The sequence below is a fragment of the Lucilia cuprina genome, chromosome 6, assembly GCF_022045245.1.
Source record: "Lucilia cuprina isolate Lc7/37 chromosome 6, ASM2204524v1, whole genome shotgun sequence".
In the NCBI taxonomy this organism is placed as follows: domain Eukaryota; kingdom Metazoa; phylum Arthropoda; class Insecta; order Diptera; family Calliphoridae; genus Lucilia; species Lucilia cuprina.
Genome location: NC_060954.1, coordinates 9,571,341 through 9,586,582, shown reverse-complemented (window position 1 = coordinate 9,586,582; position 15,242 = coordinate 9,571,341). Strand labels below are relative to the sequence as shown.

The following is a 15,242-nucleotide window of genomic DNA, read 5'->3' as shown; positions in this document are numbered from 1 at the left end:
AGTAAAATCAATTTCATCAAACTCTTGGCTATTATAAAATGCTGTAAATTTCATATTTATTTGTATTTTATAATTAATTAAATATTATTTAAAATATTTAAGTATTTGTTAACCCAGTGATTCATTTATTTAGAAAAATATGTTTATTATTTTAAAATACTTGAAGGTGGCTTAGCTTAGCACGCACATTTTAATAATGTTTACTGTTGTGTGTGTGTTGATCGTCAAGGTGATGGATGTCATCAAATTTAGTTAAAATTACAATCAGGTGCCACCATTTGTTAGTATGTATTTTCTTGGCTTTACAACTTATGGATCAATGACGTTTTTATTGAGTTTTTTTTTTGATATTTTAATATTTTATTTGAATATTTGTTAGAAAATGAAATTTATTTGTTTTTGGGCAGGGAATTTACAGTTTTGTTTTAGAAATATTTTCATTTTTTTATTGTGTTTAGAAACTTTGTTTGTAAGGCGTGTAATTTTAAAGGAGGGGATAGGGGGTGGTATTGTTTCTTAATACCCCTCTGTTTTTTTGTAATTTGCTTTAGTTGCTTGTTATTTGATTTTCTTGTCTTAAGATTTTATAAATAAAATTTTGAAAACTTTCTCCTTCGTGTTAAGCTCTCTTCTTAATTGTAATTGTAAAAAAATGCCGAAAAAAATCTTAACACAAATATTTACCAACAACTACAAACTTAAATTTTGCAACTGTCTGTATTAAAACCTTAAACTAAGACATATTTGCATATTAAACTAAAACCTCGCTGCGTTAACAACAGGCCGCTTGACAAATAAAATAAAAAACGGCGTTATAAAACGACTACAAAACTACCGTATTATTGCAAAATCATAAACGTAATTTTTGCACTAATGTGTTCACATATGACACATGCTTAAAGCAAACGTTAAACGCACAAAGTTATTTACTCCAAAAATTAACTAGAAATTAGTAAAAAAAACACTCAAATATTTAACATTTACGTCCTTGACCCTCTTCATGCATGTTTGTACATTAAAGACCAAAGACTGATCAAAGCTGCAGCAGCTAGCAGTGCTAGACTTAGTCAACACCAGTACTAAATAAACAAAATTACATCCGTATTAATAAAAAGCAAACCAAACTCAAGAGTTAATAGTCTCTTGTTCACTCTCTCTCTCACCTGCTCTCTCTTCTTACAAGACAAAACTCCACCAACTACTATTATTATCACAAATCGAATGCATTAAATCCCAGTTTTAAAAAGCAGCAACAAAAACTTAAATAAACTTGTGTAGACGACAACAACAACAACAACAAACATTCATATAGTTTTTTTTTGTTCAAAAAACAAAAATATCTTTTTATAACTTTCACTTTTCATAATAAAAAGCAAATTTTTGCCCAAATGAATGTTATACGTTCATTTAAAAACGTCATATTTCTGGTTGATTTTTTTCTTCATTTCTTTTCTTTTTTTCGTTTCGTTTTCATGTTCAACTATTTTTACACACCATTTAATTATGATTTTTTATATAAAAAAAATTTCTGCAAATTTAAAAAAAAAACACTAAAGTATAAAGTTTCTAAAAAAAATATGTCTTCCTAGGATCTTAATCAGCAGACAGGGAGAAAAATCTAATCTTTAAAATAGAAAAGTTTTTAAGATAAACTAAGACTAGAGTTAGACTGAACTATAGTATAGACTATAAACTGATTTATAGTTTAGACTATAGAAAGATCTAAAGTTAAGACTATAAACTGATCAATATCCAAACTCAATTGATTGTTTAGACTGATCTGTAGTCGACACAATAGAATAATCTATGGACCACACAATAGACCTATAATCCAGACAATAGACTGATCTATAGTTCGCACAATAGACTGAACAATAGTCCAGACAATAGACTGATATATAGTCCACACAATAGACAGATCAATAGTCCAGACTATAGACTGAACTATAGTCCAAACTACAGAGTGATCTATAGTCCAGATTATAGAGTGATCTATAGTCCAGATTATAGAGTAATCTATAGTCCGTAGTATAGAGTGATCTATAGTCCAAACTATAGAGTGATCTATAGTCCAAACTATAGAGTGATCTATAGTCCAAACTATAGAGTGATCTAAACTCCATACTATAGTCCATACTATAGACTGATCTATAGTCCATACTATAGACTGATCTATAGTTCAGACTATAGATTGATCTATAGTCCAGACTATAGACTGATCTATTCCATACTATAGAGTGATCTATATATAGTCCAGACTATAGACTGATCTATAGTCCAGACTATAGACAGATCTATAGTCCATACTATTGACAGATCTATAGTCCAGACTATAGAGTGATCTATAGTCCAGACTATAGAGTGATCTATAGTCCAGACTATAGACAGATCTATAGTCCAGACTTTAGACAGATCTATAGTCCAGACTATGGACAGATCTATAGTCCAGACTATAGACAGATCTATAGTCCAGACTATAGACAGATCTATAGTCCAGACTATAGACAGATCTATAGTCCAGACTATAGACAGATCTATAGTCCAGACTATAGACAGATCTATAGTCCAGACTATGGACAGATCTATAGTCCAGACTATAGACAGATCTATAGTCCAGACTATAGACAGATCTATAGTCCAGACTATAGACAGATCTATAGTCCAGACTATAGACAGATCTATAGTCCAGACTATAGACAGATCTATAGTCCAGACTATAGACAGATCTATAGTCCAGACTATAGACAGATCTATAGTCCAGACTATAGACAGATCTATAGTCCAGACTATAGACAGATCCATAGTCCAGACTAAAGACAGATCTATAGTCCAGACTAAAAACAGATTTATAGTCCAGACTATAGACGGATCTATAGTTAGACTATGGACAGATCTATAGTCCAGACTATAGACAGATCTAGAGTTTAGACTATAGACAGATCTAGAGTTTAGACTATAGATTGATCTTTAGATCAGACTGTGGACTGATCTTTAGTCCAGACTATAGACTGATTTTTAATCCAGACTATAGACTGATCTATAGTCCATACTATAGACTGATTTTTAATCCAGACTATAGACTGATCTATAGTCCATACTATAGACTGATGTATAATCCAGACTATAGACTGATCTATAGTCCAGACTATAGACTGATCTATAGTCCAGACTATAGACTGATCTATAGAATATAGGCATATCTATAGTTCAGACTATAGATAGATCTTAAGTTCAGACTATAGCCTGGACTATAGATCAGTCTAAAGTATAATTTATATATCAATATAGAATCTAATCTATAGTCTAAACTATAAATTATTTCTGACCTTAAATCTAAATGCCAACAATTCTTTGACAATATTTTTTATAATCTAATAACTTAATAAATGAATATAACTATTTCAGTTTTAAGTTAAAATTGCTGTAAATAACCTTAAAATAAATCTTAAGAGCGTAACCAAAAAAAAAGCAAGACAAACACAGAGGTTAACATACATTTCAATAACATATGAAACCGAATTTTTTTCCCAAAAAATTACCCACAACTTAAACTAAAAAAAAAAAACAAAAATTATAATATTAAATGATTAATAATTTATTTCCGATTCAAAAACAACAAGAAGCTACAAAAATAAAACAAACAAAAAAATTAACAAAACTAACAAATTTGGCAATATTCACTTAAGCATAACAACACCCATAGACATTTGCTTAAAGACTTTAACAACTTGATTTAATCTCTTTCAAAAAAAATATGTTTCAATTGTTTATTAAAGGTTTTGTGACAAAAAATTTAATAACATTTATAAATGACTGGATTTAATTGTTTCAACAATTGTTTTCAAAAAGAATTATTTTAAAATATTTAAGCACGTTTTTTAATTAATAATTAGTTGGGTCGAGGCTAAAATTGTTATTGGCTCAAATATCAATGTTTTCATTTGTGTGTGTGTGCGCGTTTTTGTTTAAGCCACAAAATCTTCATTTTAACTTAATAGTGTCTAATAGACACTTGAGCAAAATTAGCAAGAAATATTACAGTTTATAGTCTTGACTATAGATCAGTCTATAGTCTTGACTATAGTCTTGACTATAGACTGATCTATATTCTACACTATAGACTGATCCATATTGTAGACTATACCTTGTTCTATAATCTAGACTATAGATCAATCTATAGTCTTGACTATGGATCAGTCTATAGTCTTAACTATAGATCAGTCTATAGTCTTGACTATAAATCAGTCTATAGTCTTGACTATAAATCAGTCTATAGTCTTGACTATAGATTAGTCTATAGCCTTAACTATAGATCAGTCTATAGTCTTGACTATAGATGAATCTATAGTCTTGACTATAGATGAGTCTATAGTCTTGACTATAGATGAGTCTATAGTCTTGACTATAGATGAGTCTATAGTCTTGACTATAGATGAGTCTATAGTCTTGACTATAGATGAGTCTATAGTCTTGACTATAGATGAGTCTATAGTCTTGACTATAGATTAGTCTATAGTCTTAACTATAGATCAGTTTATAGTCTTGAATATAGATGAGTCTATAGTCTTGACTATAGATGAGTCTATAGTCTTGACTATAGATCAGTCTATAGTATTGACTATAGATGAGTCTATAGTCTTGATTATAGATCAGTATATAAGTAGTCTTGACTATAGATCAGTCTATAGTCTTGACTATAGATCAGTCTATAGTCTTGACTATAGATGAATCTATAGTCTTGACTATAGATCAGTCTATAGTCTTGACTATAGATGAATCTATAGTCTTGACTATAGATGAGTCTATAGTCTTGACTATAGATGAGTCTATAGTCTTGACTATAGATGAGTCTATAGTCTTGACTATAGATGAGTCTATAGTCTTGACTATAGATGAGTCTATAGTCTTGACTATAGATCAGTCTATAGTCTCAACTATAGATCAGTCTATAGTCTTGACTATCTATCAGTCTATAGTCTTAACTATAGATCAGTCTATAGTCTTGACTATAGATCAGTCTATAGTCTTGACTATAGATCAGTCTATAGTCTTAACTATAGATCAGTCTATAGTCTTGAATATAGATGAGTCTATAGTCTTGACTATAGATCAGTCTATAGTCTTGACTATAGATCAGTCTATAGTCTTGACTATAGATCAGTCTATAGTCTTGACTATAGATCAGTCTATAGTCTTGACTATAGATCAGTCTAGTAGTCTTGACTATAGATCAGTCTATAGTCTTGACTATAGATCAGTCTATAGTCTTGACTATAGATCAGTCTATAGTCTTGACTATAGATCAGTCTATAGTCTTGACTATAGATCAGTCTATAGTCTTGACTATAGATCAGTCTATAGTCTTGACTATAGATCAGTCTATAGTCTTGACTATAGATCAGTCTATAGTCTTGACTATAGATCAGTCTATAGTCTTGACTATAGATCAGTCTATAGTCTTGACTATAGATCAGTCTATAGTCTTGACTATAGATCAGTCTATAGCCTTGACTATAGATGAGTCTATAGTCTTGACTATAGATCAGTCTATAATCTTGACTATAGATCAGTCTATAGCCTTGACTATAGATGAGTCTATAGTCTTGACTATAGATGAGTCTATAGTCTTGACTATAGATGAGTCTATAATCTTGACTATAGATGAGTCTATAGTCTTGACTATAGATGAGTCTATAGTCAAGACTATAGATGAGTCTATAGTCTTGACTATAGATGAGTCTATAATCTTGACTATAGATCAGTCTATAGTCTTGACTATAGATGAGTCTATAGTCTTGACTATAGATGAGTCTATAGTCTTGACTATAGATGAGTCTATAGTCTTGACTATAGATGAGTCTATAGTCTTGACTATAGATGAGTCTATAGTCTTGACTATAGATGAGTCTATAGTCTTGGCTATAGATGAGTCTATAGTCTTGACTATAGATGAGTCTATAGTCTTGACTATAGATGAGTCTATAGTCTTGACTATAGATGAGTCTATAGTCTTGACTATAGATGAGTCTATAGTCTTGACTATAGATGAGTCTATAGTCTTGACTATAGATGAGTCTATAGTCTTGACTATAGATGAGTCTATAGTCTTGACTATAGATGAGTCTATAGTCTTGACTATAGATGAGTCTATAGTCTTGACTATAGATGAGTCTATAGTCTTGACTATAGATGAGTCTATAGTCTTGACTATAGATGAGTCTATAGTCTTGACTATAGATGAGTCTATAGTATTGACTATAGATGAGTCTATAGTCTTGACTATAGATGAGTCTATAGTCTTGACTATAGATGAGTCTATAGTCTTGACTATAGATGAGTCTATAGTCTTGACTATAGATGAGCCTATAGTCTTGACTATAGATGAGCCTATAGTCTTGACTATAGATGAGTCTTGACTATAGATCAGTCTATAGTATTGACTATAGATCAGTCTATAGTCTTGACTATAGATCAGTCTATAGTCTTGACTATAGATCAGTCTATAGTCTTGACTATAGATCAGTCTATAGTCTTGACTATAGATCAGTCTATAGTCTTGACTATAGATCAGTCTATAGTCTTGACTATAGATCAGTCTATAGTCTTGATCTATAGTCTTGATCTATAGTCTATAGTCCTGACTATAGATCAGTCTATAGTCCTGACTATGGATCAGTCTATAGTCTTGACTATAGATGAGGGTATAGTCCTGACTATAGATGAGTCTATAGTCTTGACTATAGATGAGTCTATAGTCTTGACTATAGATGAGTCTATAGTCTTGACTATAGATGAGTCTATAGTCTTGACTAAAGATCAGTCTAAAAATTAGTCTAGAAAGTCTTTCTGAGTTAAGTGTCATTTGTGTTAATTAATTTAATACTTCTTTAAATATTGTTCAAATTGTCACTCACTTAACTACCAGCTGCAACTTAATTACATTTAAAACAAGTTTTTAATAAAGATTTTTTTTTAGTTTATTAATATTAGTTTTGTTTCTTTGGTCAAAGATCACTAACCTTGTACAATATTTAAATAAAATGCATACCAAGGGGGGGTTTTTCAAACAACGCCTCATTGAACAAAATTTTTGATTAAAAAAAATATTCAAGCCACGGTTAAGATTTAACATTTAAATAACATTAGTTATTTACATAGATAAAAACTATTTATAAATATTTAAATTAAACAAATAAATTTAGTAAAATAGATTCTTATGATTTTGTATTAATGTTGTTCTCTTTTCCCAAGCCAACAACAAAAAACCTTCACTTTTTAAAGTTTGTGTCTTAAATCTTTTGTTTTTTCTTGCTTAAGGGACAAAGCGTGAGAGAGAGAGTAGAGTGGGAAAGAGAAGTTTTGTATGGGTGTTTTATTATGATTTTGTTGTGCTTTCTTTTCTAGTTATGTTATACTGTTGTTGTTGTTTCATTATAACAAAAAAGAGAGTGAAATTGTTATTTAAATAGTTTATGGTTTTTGTTTATATTTTAATTTAAGATTTTTTTTAAATGTTTTCTTATGCAAAATTCTTTTACAAAAACCTTGAAATTGTTGTTTCTCTTAAAAAAAATAATTAAAATTTCACCCATTTTTTTTCTCTCTGAAATTAATTATAAAAAGAAATTCCTTTTCTTTATAACTTAAAAAATATGACTGACTATTTGGTGAGGTCAGTTGCTGTTGTTTGTTATTTTAATTGATTAAAAATATGCATACTTGTTCGTTGTTGTTGCTGTTGTTTTGTGTGTTATTTATCAATAATGTTATTTCGTTATATTCCGGTATTCGTTTTAGAAACAAAATTGTGTGGTTTGTATATTTAATATGCGTTTAATAGTTTTCTTTCTTGTTTGACCCAATTTTCTATTTATGGTTTAGAAAAAAAAATTATATACTTTTTTGTTTTAACTGAAGCAACAGTAGTCTTTGTAAAAAAAACGTGAACGTTCTCATTAACCAGTCAATAGTGTTTTAAGATATAAACAACTTTATTAGAAGAAAATCCAGATAAAGAAATGCTGCCTAGAAAGTGGTTTAACAATTGAAATCTAATAAAGTAGCAGATTGTAGCATAAAACAAATGAAGAAAAATAATTGAACTACATACAATAAATTGGTCCAAAAAACGGATTATAGATCCTTATTTATAGTCCAGGCTAAAGATCGAATTATTCTGTAAGCTATAGATTGATCTATAGTCCACAAGAAGATTGATATATAGTCCAGACAAAGATTGATCTATAGTCCAGACTATAGAACGATATACTATCCAAACTACAGAGCGATCTATAGTTTAGAATAGATCACTCTATAGTCCATACTATAGAGTGATCTATAGTCAATACTATAGAGTGACTAGATCAGAGGGATCTATAGTCAATACTATAGAGTGATCTATAGTCAAGGTTATAGAGAGATTTCTAGTCAAGACTATAGAGTGATCTATTGTCAAGACTGTGGAGTGATCTATAGGCAAGACTATAGAGTGATCTATAGTCAAGACTATAGAATGATCTAAAGTCAAGACTATAGAGTGATCTATAGTCAAGACTATAGAGTGATCTATAGTCAAGACTATAGAGTGATCTATAGTCAAGACTATTGAGTGATCTATAGTCAAGACTATTGAGTGATCTATAGTCAAGACTATAGAGTGATCTATAGTCAAGACTATAGAGTGATCTATAGTCAAGACTATAGAGTGATCTATAGTCAAAACTATAGAGTGATCTATAGTCAAGACAATAGAGTGATCTATAGTTACGACTATAGAGTGATCTAAAGTCAAGACTATATAGTAATCTAAAGTCAAGACTATAGAGTGATCTATAGTCCAGACTATAGAGTGATCTATTGTTACGACTATAGAGTGATTTAAGTCAATCTAAAGTCCAGACTATAGAGTGATCTATATTCCATACTATAGAGTGATCTATAGTCCAGACTATAGAGTGATCTATAGTCCATAATATAGATTGATCTATAGTCAAGACTGTAGAGTGATCTTTAGTCAAGACTTTAGATTGATTTAAAGAGCGAACTATATAACATCTACAGTCCAGAATATAAAAAGATCTATAATTCAGACTATAGATGGATCTATAGTCTAGACTATGAATCAAACTATTGAAAGATCTGTATTCCATACTATAGAATGATCTATAGTCCAGGCTATAGAACGATTGTAGTCCAGAATAGAAGGATCTGTAGTCCAGACTATTGAATAAAACGATCTATAGTCCTTACTATATAACGATCTATAGTCCAGACTATATAGTCCTTACTATAAAATAGTCTATAGTTCAGACTATAGATCAATCAGACTACAGAACGTTCTATAGTCCACACTATAGAACGGTCTGTAGTTCAGACTATAGAACGATCTATAGTCCAGACTATAGAACGATCTATAGTCCAGACTATAGAACGATCTATAGTCCACACTATAGAACGGTCTATATTTCAGACAATAGAACGATTTATAGTCCAGACTATAGAACGATCTATAGTCCAGACTATAGAACGATCTATAGTCCAGATTATAGAACGATCTATAGCCCAGACTATAGAACGATCTATAGTCCACACTATAGAACGTTCTATAGTTCAGACTATAGAACGATCTATAGTCCAGAGTATAGAACGATCTATAGCCTAGACTATAGAACGATCTATAGCCCAGACTATAAAACGATCTATAGTCCAGACTATAGAACGATCTCTAGTCCAAACTATGAAAAGATCTATAGTCCAGTTGATCGGGATCAACTTGTAGATTGATCTATTGTTTAGAATAATAATATATAGTCCAGATTATGGACAGCGTGAGCAATAGCCCAGATTATAGTTTGATTTATAGTTTGATCTATAATTTCTACAACAGAATTATTTCACTTTCTAATTTATTCAAATTTGAATCAATGAACTAGAATTTCTTCTCACTATTAATAGAAAATACAAAAAAAAGTGAAAAAAAATCTTTTAAGAATTTTTTTTTTAAAAATCAACAATAAATTTCGCTTTTTAACAATAAAATTAAGAATTTTTTTTTTAAGATGACCCACTTAAGAGATTAAAATTAAAAAAAAATGCAAACATTTAAAATCTAGACAAAATTTTATTGTTTGTTTTTAAAATATGGTGTTATTTTTGAAACAATAAACCCAAAATTAGTTTATTCACTTAAAAACGCCTTACGAGGTGCTGTCAACTTTTGTTTATGTTTATTGAGAAAGTTAAATTGGATATAAAAATATGTTTGAATATTTTTCTTTTTATTACTATTATTAATATTATTGTTGTTTTTTTTGTAAATTATGAATAATTTGTATATTGTAACTTATGATGATACGACTTTAGTGAATCATTTTGTTGAAAGAAAAATTTCTAAGAAATATTTTAAAATTAATGAAATAGCATGTGTATAATGACACATAATTGGTTGATATGATGTATGATTAATTAATGTATTGAAACCAATGTTGTTGGCACTTTCTTGTTGTGTTACAAAACACAAAAAAAAGGCTTGTAAATTTTTTTTAAATAAATTTTTATGCAGAAAGTTTAGTTTTTAATTATAGTAGAGTTTTAGAAAAAAATTCCTCAAGAAATTAATATTTTTAATAAATTTTTTTTTTATAAAAAAAATTTCAAAATTTTGTTTTTATTTGAAAAATTTTCTTTATTTTTTAATATATTAAACTAAGGTTTGCTATAGCTTTTATAGCCTAATATGTTAGCTTTCTTAAACCGTTTAAAATTTTTCAAATGCTTTACCACAAGCAAAGTTATAAGCAAATTTCTATTTAAAGTCATTAATTAATATTAATCATACGCCCCCTATACAATAAAACTTTAAATTAAAATAATTGCTAAACTACTAAAGCTTTCTAAACACAATTTGTTACTAACATAAAACAGGACTTAAGCTTGCGTTATAGCAATCAGTTGTCCATTAAATTCCCTTAAAGAAACTACAGTGGGCCAAAATTGTTGACTTTTTTTATATCGAAAAAAATTTTAACATAAAAAATTTTTTCTCTCCATTTTTCTAAAACATTTCTAATCAAAATTAACACCTATTATTACTCACTTCTCTATTTCATTTTATTTTATTTATTTTTCTCATTTATTGCCATGATTGGGTCATAAAAATGTGCAATAACATACTAAAACGTAATGCCCTTTTAGTAAATAATAGGCATGTTTATTATGTTATATATGTATGTAATTGTTGTTGTTGTTGTTATTTTCTGTTTATCATCTCCCTGAACTCGAAACTCAAAAACTTAAAAAAAACATCTATTAAATCATAAATAATGGGAGTAGTTTACTTTGTACTTGTACTTGTTTATTAAAGTTAAATAGTAAAGCAATGGATTAAACAAATAAATGAATGAATGAATTATATTAAATATTTTTAACCAAATAAATACCTTCACACACACAAAAGTTTAACTGCACTAGTCCCATAAAAAAAATTAAACACAATCAACGATTTCAAACAAACCTAACACCAAAACTCAATTATACACTTTACACAATTGGCTACACTTCAAATTTATCAACATACACGCATACTTTATTTTCAAATAAGTACCTATACACACACACATACACCTCAAATATTAATAAATTTTTTATTTAAAAGCTAAAGTTTTTTGTTATTTTTAGTTTCTCATTAACATCGCCCTACTATTATTATTAATATTTAAAAAAAAACAATAGAAACAAAACTATCAACACTTAAAAATTGTACTTTAACTTTTTTTTTACAAATAAATTTTAAACCTACACTTAAAGAAATTTTAAAAATAATCTAAAAAACAAAACTTTAGACTAATTTATAAAACAAACTATAGAGCTAAATAATTAAAAACTAAAGTACACACCGTAGACTAAACTATATACTAGACAACAACAAAACAGACTATAAACTGATCTATGAAGATTGACTATAGACTAATCTGTAAGATTGACCTTAGACCGAAATAAAGTCTAAAGATTAAAGACTTATCAATAGTATTTACTATAGACTGATCTATAGTCTGGACTTTACATTGATCTATAGACATGCCTACAGACTGATCTATAGTTTGATTAAAGACTGATCTTCAGTTTGATTAAAGACTGATCTATAGTTTGACTATGAACTGATCTATAGTCTTAACTATAAACTGATCTATAGTCTTGACTATAGACTGATCTATAGTTTGACTATAGACTGATCTATAGTTTGACTATAGACTGATCTATAGTTTTACTATAGACTGATCTATAGTCTTGACTATATACTGATCTATAGTCTTGACTATATACTGATCTATAATCTTGACTATAGACTGATCTATAGTCTTGACTATAGACTGATCTATAGCCTTGACTATAGACTGGTCTATAGTCCTGACTGTAGACTGGTCTAAAGTCTTGATTGTAGACTGGTCTATAGTCTTGACTGTAGACTGATATATAGTCTTGACTGTAGACTGATCTATAGTCTTGACTAAAGACTAATCTATAGTATTGACTATAGACTTATATAGATCTGACTTGACTATAGACTAATCTATAGTCTAGACTATAGACTAATCTATAGTCTTGAATATAGACTAATCTATAGTCTTGACTATAGACTAATCTATAGTCTTGAATATAGACAAATCTATTGTCTTGACTATAGACTAATCCATAGTCTTGAATATAGACTAATCTATAGTATTGACTATAGACTAATATATAGTCTTGACTATAGACTAATCTATAGTCTTGACTATAGACTAATCTATAGTCTTGACTATAGACTAATCTATAGTCTTGACTATAGACTAATCTATAGTCTTGACTATAGACTAATCTATAGTCTTGACTATAGACTAATCTATAGTCTTGACTATAGACTAATCTATAGTCTTGACTATAGACTAATCTATAGTCTTGACTATAGACTAATCTATAGTCTTGACTATAGACTAATCTATAGTCTTGACTATAGACTAATCTATAGTCTTGACTATAGACTAATCTATAGTCTTGACTATAGACTAATCTATATTCTTGACTATAGACTAATCTCTTGACTATAGACTAATCTCTTGACTATAGACTAATCTCTTGACTATAGACTAATCTCTTGACTATAGACTAATCTATAGTCTTGACTGTGGACTGATCTATGGTGTAAACTCTGGACTAATATATAGTCTTGACTATAGACTGATCTATGGTGTTAACTCTGGACTGATATATAGTCTTGACTATAGACTGATCTATAGTCTTGACTATAGACTAATCTATAGTTTTGACTATAGACTAATCTGTAGTTTTGAATATAGACTAATCTATAGTCTTGACTGTAGACTAATCTAATCTGATCTATAGTCTGATCTATAATCTTGACTATAGTCTGAATTATAGTCTTGACTATAGACTGATCTTTAGTCTTGACTATAGACTGATCTTTAGTCTTAACTATAGACAGACCTATAGTCTTGACTATAGACTGACCTATAGTCTTGTCTATGGACTGATCTATAATCTTGACTATAGGCTGATCTATCATCTTGACTATAGGCTGATCTATAGTCTTGACTATAGACTCATCTATAGTCTTGACTATAGACTGATCTATAAACTTGACTATAGACTAATCTATAGTCATGACTATAAACTAATCTATAGACTTGACTATAGACTAATCTATAGTCTTGACTATAGACTAATCTATAGTCTTGACTATAGACTAATCTATAGTCTTGACTATAGACTAATCTATAGTCTTGACTATAGACTAATCTATAGTCTTGACTATAGACTAATCTATAGTCTTGACTATAGACTAATCTATAGTCTTGAGTATAGACTAATCTATAGTCTTGACTATAGACTAATCTATAGTCTTGACTATAGACTAATCTATATTCTTGACTATAGACTAATCTATATTCTTGACTATAGACTAATCTCTTGGCTATAGACTAATCTATAGTCTTGACTGTAGACTGATCTATGGTGTTAACTCTGGACTGATATATAGTCTTGACTATAGACTGATCTATAGTCTTGACTATAGACTAATCTATAGTCTTGACTATACCTAATCAGTAGTTTTGAATATAGACTAATCTATAGTCTTGACTGTTGACTTATCTAATCTGATCTATAGTCTGATCTATAAACTTGACTATAGTCTGAATTATAGTCTTGACTATAGACTGATCTTTAGTCTTGACTATAGACTGATCTTTAGTCTTAACTATAGACTGACCTATAGTCTTGACTATAGACTGACCTATAGTCTTGTCTATGGACTGATCTATAATCTTGACTATAGGCTGATCTATCATCTTGACTATAGGCTGATCTATAGACTTGACTATAGACTAATCTATAGTCTTGACTATAAACTAATCTTGACTATAGACTAATCTATAGTCTTGACTATAGACTAATCTATAGTCTAATCTATAGTCTTGACTATAGACTAATCTATAGTCTTGACTATAGACTAATCTATAGTCTTGACTATAGACTAATCTGTAGTCTTGACTATAGACTAATCTATAGTCTTGACTATAGACTAATCTATAGTCTTGACTATAGACTAATCTATAGTTTTGACTATAGACTAATCTATAGTCTTGACTATTAACTAATCTATAGACTTGACTATAGACTAATCTATAGTTTTGACTATAGACTAATCTATAGTTTTGACTATAGAATAATCTATAGTCTTGACTATAGACTAATCTATAGTCTTGACTATAGACTAATCTATAGTCTTGACTATAGACTAATCTATAGTCTTGACTATAGACTAATCTATAGTCTTGACTATAGACTAATCTATAGTCTTGACTATAGACTAATCTATAGTCTTGACTATAGACTAATCTATAGTCTTGACTATAGACTGAACTATAGTCTTGACTATAGACTGATCTATAGTCCAGACTATTGCCTGATCTTTAGACTTAACTATAGACTGTAGACTAATCTAAAGTCCAGACTATAGACTGATCTAAAGTCCAGACTTTAGACATATTTATAATCCAGACTTTAGACTTATTTACAGTCCAAACTATAGACTAACCAGACTATTCTTTAGTCCGAATTATAGACTGATCAATAGTCCAGACTATACACTGATCTATTGTCCAGATTTTAGATTGATCTGTAGTCTATAGTTTTGACTTAAAACTGATTTGTGTTCCAAATCTATAGTGTAACTATATTCTATA

General features: G+C 29.3%; 1 protein-coding gene across 1 annotated transcript in view; it reads left to right on the top strand.

Moving 5' to 3' along the window:
* Positions 1-15,242, top strand: part of LOC111677255 (patched domain-containing protein 3) — a 33,482-nt gene that overhangs the window by 7,741 nt on the left and 10,499 nt on the right. The window lies entirely within an intron of this gene.